This window comes from Ranitomeya variabilis, chromosome 1 (genome assembly GCF_051348905.1).
Source record: "Ranitomeya variabilis isolate aRanVar5 chromosome 1, aRanVar5.hap1, whole genome shotgun sequence".
NCBI lineage: Eukaryota > Metazoa > Chordata > Amphibia > Anura > Dendrobatidae > Ranitomeya > Ranitomeya variabilis.
In genome coordinates this window covers 222,531,762-222,541,907 of record NC_135232.1, presented here as the reverse complement: position 1 = coordinate 222,541,907, position 10,146 = coordinate 222,531,762, and the positions used below count along the sequence as shown (strand labels likewise).

The window sequence follows — 10,146 nt, the reverse complement described above, 5'->3', positions numbered from 1 at the left end:
TGCTGAAAAACTCGGTTTATACTCGAGTATATACAGTAATTAATTGCAATAGCCACTACAAATATTACAATATATATGTGGGATATTTGCGTTTCTTTTTTTTTATTCAGATGTGAATATAGATCTAAGTTTCCACTGCATAATAAATACATATTCTATATGGTTTTAAGCATTTTTTTCTAAGGCTACATTCCCACAATGAGTGGGAAGCAGTAGCAGTTCTAGCAAACTGAATAGGATTTATAGAAATCTCATTCCCGCTGTGCACCTTTTTAAGGCTGCCGTCACACTATCAGTATTTGGTCAGTATTTTACATCAGTATTTGTAAGCCAAAACCAGGAGTGGGAGATAAATGCAGAAGTGGTGCATATGTTTCTATTATACTTTTCCTCTATTTGTTCCACTCCTGGTTTTGGCTTACAAATACTGATGTAAAATACTGACCAAATACTGCTAATGTGATGGCAGCCTTACGCTGTGTAAACTGACTTGCGGTGCGTTTTTCAAAACCGCAGCATGTCAATTTCTCTTGTGGGTACGCTTAGCTTTCTGTGCAGATTTTCTACATAGAATTACATTAGATGTTGAAAATCCACAGCAACAAAAGCACTTCATTTCCGAATAGGAAACCGCTTCAAAACTGCATGTAATTGGCACCTAATTATAGCAATAAAGTTTTGTCAAAGAAAAAAAAAAAGAAGTATCAAAAACAAATCAACTTTATTTAAAGCATGATACACCAAAAAGAGACAAAAACGCATGTTAAAAAAACGCGCAGAAAACGCTTGAAAAAAAAAAAAGAGCAACCTAATTTAAATCATGGGTGAAGAAATAGTGCAGATATTCTGCAACATTAAAAACGCACAAAAAGCTGATTGTGAGAATGTAGCCTTATGTAGTAACAATATCACCTTTGGAGTTGTATTTTTTATGTGTTCGGTTTACACTTCACTTCGCTTCACTTCTCATTAATCAAACTTTTAACCAGTGGAAACATTCCCAGGGAATAAAGTTAACTCCATACAGAGGCGTCAACCACTCCCTGAGGCGTGACAGAGGCTTGAGGCCCGGTCCCTCAGTGTTCTGTCGCCATGGCCACCCTCTGTTGTTGTGTTGTGTGTAGCTGCTCTTTCCATTCTAGATAATCTTGTGTTGCTGCTACTTCCTTGACAGAAACTTCATATTGGGGTCTCCTAAATTAAAACTCGTCATCTTCACAAACAAGGTTTGTATGTTTCTGATGTCTCTATACTACTGATTTACTCAAGAAATATTTATTTATAGTGTGTAGTCACATTATATAATTGTGATAAGGTCAGTTATCTGTAAGGACCTTCTCATACATCTGATCTGGGGGGGGTACATGCTAAATTATGGCAAATAATAATTAGAAAAGATCTAAAGCCTAAAACGTAGAGGTAATATAATCACAGCAATGCAGAAGCATGAAGCATGATAGAGTAATGGTTTTAGGCTGGAGTCACACTAAAGGTAAGAAAAATCAGTCCAAGTTTCCCTGCCGAGAGTCGCACAAGTGTAATGTGAGTGTCATGCGAGTACAATCCGAATTTTCACAACTAGCATCTAATTCACATCCGAATGCAATGCGATTTTAACATCAGCTTTTACACAGAGCAATTCTCTACGTCATTTACACATCGTTTTCAAAGGAAATATTCATAAATAAAAAATATATATATATATATATATATATATATATATATATATATATATATATATACAGCAAAAATTAAGAGACCACTGCAAAGTGTTCAGTTTGTCTGATTTTTCTCTTTATAGGTATATTTGTGAGTAAAATGTAAATTGTTCATTTATTCAGTAACCTTCTGACAACATGTCTCCGAATTTCCAAGCAATAAATTTTGTTGTTTTTTTTTTCTGAAAAGGAGAAATGGCCAAAATAAAAAAAAACAAAACAGTGCTTTCAGACCTCAAATAATGCAAAGAAATCAAGCTCATAATCATTTAGAAACAACAATACTAATGTTTTAACTCTGGACGAGTTCAGAAATCAATATTGTGTGGAATAACCACGATTTTTAGTCACAGCTTTCATGCGTCTTGGCATGCTTTCCACCAGTCTATCACACTGCTTCTGGTGCAAAAATTTAAGCAGTTCTTCTTTGTTTCATGGCTTGTGACTATCCATCATTCTCTTGATTACATTCCAGAGTTTTTTCAATGGGGTTCAGGTCTGGAGATTGGGCTGCCCATGACAGGGTTTTGATGTCGTGGTCTCTTAATTTTTTCCAGAGCTGTATGTATATACCGTATATTAGATAGATAGATAGATAGATAGATAGATAGATAGATAGATAGATAGATAGATAGATAGATAGACACTGACAGGTTAGAATAGAATAGAGAGAATAGATATATACACATTGAATACATATATATAGAGAGAGATGTCAGTGATACACACACATATATATATATGTATTTATATTACTTGCATAGATAGAAGAAAAGCAGGTAATTCATCTGCCATGTTCTGTAAAATCACTGCAGGAGCCGACAGGATAGAAAAGATGGATTACATGCAGTAAATACAAAATAATAGGTAGATATACAGATGTCAGTGACAAATACAATTAGTACAGTGTGTGTGCAGCTTACTGTACATGTATTTAATTAATAAAAGATTATTTTTCAGAAAAAAATGGCATGGGCTCCCGCACAAGCAAAGAGATAGCCGACAGCTGGGGGCAGATGTTGATAGCCTGGAAAGGGAGTAATACCCATGGTGCTTCCCAGACTTTAATATAAGCTCACAGCTGTATAATTAGCCTTTACTGCCTATTAAAATGGGGGACGCTAAAAAAAATTATGTAGGCTCCCCTTTTAATTAATAACCAACAAAGGCTATGCAGACAGCTGCAGACTGATATTAGTAGCCTAGAAGGGGCCATGGATACTAACCCCCGTCTAAAAACATCAGCTCTCATCCGTCCCAGAAAAGGCGCATCTCTAAGATGTGCAAATTCTGGCATTAAGTCTTACTCTTCCCACTTGCCCTGTAGCAGTGGCAAGTGGGGTGATAGTTGGGGGGGTTGATGTCATCTTTGTATTGTCAAGTGACATTAAGTCCAAAGGTTAGTAATGGAGAGGCATCAATAAGAGGCCCCCATTACTAACCCCATAGTGACATAGTTAGAAAACACAAACACCCCAAAAAAGTCCTTTAATTGAAAGAATGACACAGACTCCTTTAATATTCTTAATTAAACCATACTTAAGATGTCACCCATTCCCCTGATGCCCTTATTATCTGCAAGAGAGGTAAAAAAAACAACAACACTATTCCTCACCTTTCCGCAGAGATGCTTTTAATCCATTTGTCCCACGATGGGTCCAGCTCTGCTACATCTAGATGGCAGGCTGCATGGATGCATGATGCATCCATACAGCCTGTCATCCAGCAGACACACTGAGCACCACATGCTCAGTGTCTCTCTGTGAACTGCTGTTCCCTGTCAGAGGGCACCGCGAGCGTGAGAAAGTTCTCCTGCTCGCAGAGCCGTCTGACAGGTCCTGCGAGTTCATGGCCAATTAACTCACTTCACCTATGTGATGTCGGCATGAGCGCCATGGGAAATTTTTCCACAGCGTTCGCACTGACATCAGAAAGGTGAAGTGAGTTCACTGGCAGCACCACGAGCAGGAGAACTTTCTCACGCTTGCGGTGAATTACAGGCTTTTCTTCTATCTATGTAATATAAAGGCATGTATATATGTGTGTCACTGACATATATCTAATATATAAAGCTGAATGTGTGTATGTATGTATGTGTGTATGTGTGTATGTCCGGGATTGGCATCTGAACCGTCGCAGCTACAGCCACAAAATTTTGCACAGTCACACGTCTGGACCCCGAGAGCGTCATAGGCTATGTTGTGAGGTGAAATTTTAACCCCGCGCTTTCCAATTCACCAAACAATTTTGCCCCTATCTACATAATGGGGAAAAAGTGAAAGGAAAAGTGTTGGAGGCAAATTAACAGCTGCCATATGTGAACAAGGGGGACTTAAAGAATGAGAGCGATGGCGCCAAAGAGTATATACTGTACAGTTGCTAAGGTGGGGCCCCGACATGGGATAATCACCACACCACCACGGGGATATGAACACACACAAAATGTGCCACACACTACCACGTGCTCGAACACATATACCACCCTCAGCGCACATTTCACCACACATACACCAACCTCGCCACATAAAAGTCGAAACACAAAAGTGGCCGCTCAAAACTCGCCACGCGCAAAACTCTCCACATGCAAAACTAGCCACACGTGCAAAACTCACCTCATGGAAAACTCGCCACACGCAAAACTTGCACACGCGGAACAATTGCCACATGCACAAAAGTTGCCTCACACAAAACTTGCACATACTCAAAAGGCACCGCACATAAAACTCGCCACGCGCAAAACTCGCCATGCGCAAAACTTGCTGCACACAACTTGCTACACTAACCTGTCACATGCAACTCGACACACAAAATGTTGCTACACGCATGTCGCCACACAAAACTCATCTCACAAAAGTCGCTACATGCATGTCGCCACACGCAACTCAACACACACAACTTGACACACGAAACTCGCCCTAAAACACACACAAGTCTGGTATTATCCTTCAAAAATAAAAATCTGATTAATAAGCAGACAAACTACAAGAGCAACAAATGTACCATATAGGAATCCGGCAGCTGTCAGTCACATGACCAATCTATTATGTGTATGTGTGAGCTAATATATACTGCCAGGGGGTGGGCTTACTGTTGGCTGGGGATTTATCAGGCTGCCAATTTAGCTTACAAATACTGAGGTAAAAATACTGACCAAATAACGTGTGAAGAGGGCTAATACAGGAGGAGATGACATACAGATATATACTATATACAGGAGGAGATGACACACAGGTATATACTATTTACAGGGGAGATGACACACAGGTATATACTATTTACAGGGGAGATGACACAGATATATACTATATACAGGAGAGATAACACACAGGTATATACTATATACAGGAGAGATGACATACAGGTACATACTACATACAGGAGGAGATGACATACAGGTATATACTATATATAGGAGGAGATGACATACAGGTATATACTATATACAGGAGGAGATGACACACAGGTATATACTATATGCAGGAGGAGATGACACACAGATATATACTATATACAGGAGAGATGACACACAGGTATATACTATATAGAGGAGATGACATACAGGTACATACTACATACAGGAGGAGATGACATACAGGTATATACTATATACAGGAGGAGATGACACACAGGTATATACTATATACAGGAGCAGATTACCTACAGGTATATAGTATATACAGGAGGAGATGACATTCAGGTATATGCTATGTATAGGAGGAGATGACATACAGGTATATACTATATACAGGAGGAGATGACACACAGATATATACTATATATAGGTGAGATGACACACAGGTATATACTATATACAGGAGGAGATTACATACAGGTATATACTATATATAGGAGGAGATGACATACAGGTATATACTATATACAGGGGAGATGACACACAGCAGGTATATACTATATACAGGGGAGATGACATACAGGTATATACTATATACAGGAGATGACATACAGGTGTATACTATATATAAGGGAGATGACAAACATGTATATACTGAGGTGAAAATGAGAGGTGTGAGGTGAAAATGAAAAGGTGTGAGTACAAAATGAGAGGAGTGAGGGAAAAAAGTGGAGTGATCGGAAAATGACAGATGTGAGGTCGAAATGACAAGTATTAGGGGGGAATGAGAGGAGTGAGGGGGAAAATAAGAGGAGTGAGGGGGAAAATGAGAGGTGTGAGGGAGAAAATGAGAGATGTGAGGGGGAAAATGAAAGATGTGATGGGGAAAATGAGAGGCGTGATGGGAAAATAAGAGAAGTGAGGTGCTATAACTAACCACAGATATTTACTATGCCCAGGCAACGCCGGGCTCTTCAGCTAGTATATATATATATATATATATATATACAGTGGGGCAAAAAAGTATTTAGTCATTCAGCAATAGTGCAAGTTCCACCACTTAAAAAGATGAGAGGCGTCTGTAATTTACATCATAGGTAGACCTCAACTATGGGAGACAAACTGAGAAAAAAAAATCCAGAAAATCACATTGTCTGTTTTTTTATCATTTTATTTGCATATTATGGTGGAAAATAAGTATTTGGTCAGAAACAAAATTTCATCTCAATACTTTGTAATATATCCTTTGTTGGCAATGACAGAGGTCAAACGTTTTCTGTAAGTCTTCACAAGGTTGCCACACACTGTTGTTGGTATGTTGGCCCATTCCTCCATGCAGATCTCCTCTAGAGCAGTGATGTTTTTGGCTTTTCGCTTGGCAACACGGGCTTTCAACTCCCTCCAAAGGTTTTCTATAGGGTTGAGATCTGGAGACTGGCTAGGCCACTCCAGGACCTTGAAATGCTTCTTACGAAGCCACTCCTTCGTTGCCCTGGCAGTGTGCTTTGGATCATTGTCATGTTGAAAGACCCAGCCACGTTTCATCTTCAATGCCCTTGCTGATGGAAGGAGGTTTGCACTCAAAATCTCACGATACATGGCCCCATTCATTCTTTCATGTACCCGGATCAGTCGTCCTGGCCCCTTTGTAGAGAAACAGCCCCAAAGCATGATGTTTCCCCACCATGCTTTACAGTAGGTATGGTGTTTGATGGATGCAACTCAGTATTCTTTTTCCTCCAAACACGACAAGTTGTGTTTCTACCAAACAGTTCCAGTTTGGTTTCATCAGACCATAGGACATTCTCCCAAAACTCCTCTGGATCATCCAAATGCTCTCTAGCAAACTTCAGATGGGCCCGGACATGTACTGGCTTAAGCAGTGGGACACGTCTGGCACTGCAGGATCTGAGTCCATGGTGGTGTAGTGTGTTACTTATGGTAGGCCTTGTTACATTGGTCCCAGCTCTCTGCAGTTCATTCACTAGGTCCCCCCGCGTGGTTCTGGGATTTTTGCTCACCGTTCTTGTGATCATTCTGACCCCACGGGGTGGGATTTTGCGTGGAGCCCCAGATCGAGGGAGATTATCAGTGGTCTTGAATGTTTTCCATTTTCTAATTATTGCTCCCACTGTTGATTTCTTCACTCCAAGCTGGTTGGCTATTGCAGATTCAGTCTTCCCAGCCTGGTGCAGGGCTACAATTTTGTTTCTGGTGTCCTTTGACAGCTCTTTGGTCTTCACCATAGTGGAGTTTGGAGTCAGACTGTTTGAGGGTGTGCACAGGTGTCTTTTTATACTGATAACAAGTTTAAACAGGTGCCATTACTACAGGTAATGAGTGGAGGAAAGAGGAGACTCTTAAAGAAGAAGTTACAGGTCTGTGAGAGCCAGAAATCTTGATTGTTTGTTTCTGACCAAATACTTATTTTCCACCATAATATGCAAATAAAATGATAAAAAAAACAGACAATGTGATTTTCTGGATTTTTTTTTTCTCAGTTTGTCTCCCATAGTTGAGGTCTACCTATGATGTAAATTACAGACGCCTCTCATCTTTTTAAGTGGTGGAACTTGCACTATTGCTGAATGACTAAATACTTTTTTGCCCCACTGTATGTATTCTATGTGTATATTGCGTAAAAATCGGACAGCACTCGCATGGTCCGAGTGTTGTGTGATTTTTTACTGGCACCTATAGACTTGCATTGGCGAGTCTCGGTGACAATCACAGCATGCTGCGATTTTACACACACACGGAGTGCACTCAAAAAAATAAACGGTAGTGTGACGTTGGCCTTATCAGCTAATTCATAATACTATTTTTGTAATAACTTAATAGTATTTAGATATTTTTATAAAATGTCTTCAAACAAGTTTTTTCTTCTTTGTAGTTCCAACAAGTTCCTGTGTAAGACCATGTGCACACATTCAGTATTTGGTCAGTTTTTTACCTCAGTATTTGTAAGCCAAAATCAGAAGTGGAACAATCAGAGAAAAAGTTTAATAGAAACGTCACCATTTCTGCATTTATCACCCACTCCTGGTTTTAGCTTACAAATAATGAGGTAGAAAAACTCACTTCTTGTTTTTTTTGCTTTGACAAAACTTTGTTGCTATACTTAGGTGTTGATTACATGCGTTTTGCATGCATTTCCACTGCGGAAACGCACCACAAACTCGTGTGCATTTTTTTTTTTGCTGCAGATTTTCCACCTCTAATGTAAGTCTAAAGGCTCATAACTAGTGTTGAGCATTCCGATACTGCAAGTATCGGGTATCGGCCGATACTTGCTGTATCGGAATTCCGATACCGAGATCCGATATTTTTGTGGTATCGGGTATCGATATCGAAACAACATTAATGTAAAAATGTGTAAAAGAAAGAATTAAAATAAAAAATATTGCTATACTCACCTCTCCGACGCAGCCTGCACCTTACCGAGGGAAGCGGCAGCGTTCTTTGTTTAAAATTCGCGCTTTTCTTTCCTTTACTGAAGTCCCGGCTTGTGATTGGTCGCGTGCCGACCATGTGGCCGGGACGCAACCAATCACAGCAAGCCGTGACGTAATTTCAGGTCCTTCAGGATTTTAAAATTACGTTCCGGCGTTGTGATTGGTTGCGTCGCAGTCACATGGGCAACGCAACCAATCACAGCAAGCCGTGACGTAATTTCAGGTCCTTAAGGATTTTAAAATTACGTCCCGGCTTTGTGATTGGTTGCGTCGCAGTCACATGGGAGACGCAACCAATCACAAGCCGTGACGTCACGGGAGGCTGGACACGCGCGCATTTTAAAAAATTTAAAATGCGCGCGTGTCCAGCCTCCCGGCTTGTGATTGGTTGACCGCGACGCAACCAATCACAAGCCGGGACGTCACGGGAGGCCGTGTTTGGGGGCAGACAGCTGGAAGGACAGGACCCGGTATTATCAGCGGGGTAGAGCTGCCCCCACCGGTATACACAGCGACCGCCGCTACAGCAGAGGGGCCGGTAATAATCCGACGGAGAAAGAACAGAGATTGAGAGGGAAATTCGAAACCAGCAATTTAAAATGCGCGCGTGTCCAGCCTCCCGGCTTGTGATTGGTTGACCGCGAGGCAACCAATCACAAGCCGGGACGTCACGGGAGGCTGGACACGCGCTCATTTTAAAATGCGCGCGTGTCCAGCCTCCCGGCTTGTGATTGGTTGACCGCGAGGCAACCAATCACAAGCCGGGACGTCACGGGAGGCTGGACACGCGCTCATTTTAAAATGCGCGCGTGTCCAGCCTCCCGTGACGTCACGGCTTGTGATTGGTTGCGTCTCCCATGTGACTGCGACGCAACCAATCACAAAGCCGGGACGTAATTTTAAAATCCTTAAGGACCTGAAATTACGTCATGGCTTGCTGTGATTGGTTGCGTTGCCCATGTGACTGCGACGCAACCAATCACAACGCCGGAACGTAATTTTAAAATCCTGAAGGACCTGAAATTACGTCACGGCTTGCTGTGATTGGTTGCGTCCCGGCCACATGGTCGGCACGCGACCAATCACAAGCCGGGACTTCAGTAAAGGAAAGAAAAGCGCGAATTTTAAACAAAGAACGCTGCCGCTTCCCTCGGTAAGGTGCAGGCTGCGTCGGAGAGGTGAGTATAGCAATATTTTTTATTTTAATTCTTTCTTTTACACATTAATATGGTTCCCAGGGCCTGAAGGAGAGTTTCCTCTCCTTCAGACCCTGGGAACCATCAGGAATACCGTCCGATACATGAGTCCCATTGACTTGTATTGGTATCGGGTATCGGTATCGGATTGGATCCGATACTTTGCCGGTATCGGCCGATACTTTCCGATACCGATACTTTCAAGTATCGGACGGTATCGCTCAACACTACTCATAACCAATCACTGTGAAAAAAAAGAAAGTCCGATTTTATTCCAGAAAATTATGACCAGCGTCATGCAAGTGTCATGCTATTTTTATGCGAGTACAATTCAATTTTAACCCCTTAAGCCCGAGGGTGGTTTGCACGTTAAGGACCGGGCCAATTTTTACAATTCTGACCACTGTCCCTTTATGAGGTTATAA

At 41.3% G+C, this 10,146-nt stretch overlaps 1 protein-coding gene across 4 annotated transcripts in view; it reads left to right on the top strand.

The window, feature by feature from the left end:
- Window positions 1-1,095: 1,095 nt before the first annotated feature.
- MORN3 (MORN repeat containing 3) overlaps window positions 1,096-10,146 on the top strand; it is a 76,107-nt gene continuing 67,056 nt past the window's right edge. For 3 of the 4 annotated variants that reach the window (XM_077293011.1, XM_077293019.1, XM_077293027.1), the window contains exon 1: window positions 1,096-1,226. The gene's annotated coding sequence lies outside the window, so the exon portion shown is untranslated. The remainder of the gene's footprint in view (window positions 1,227-10,146) is intronic. The other variant, XM_077293014.1, reaches the window with a different exon arrangement.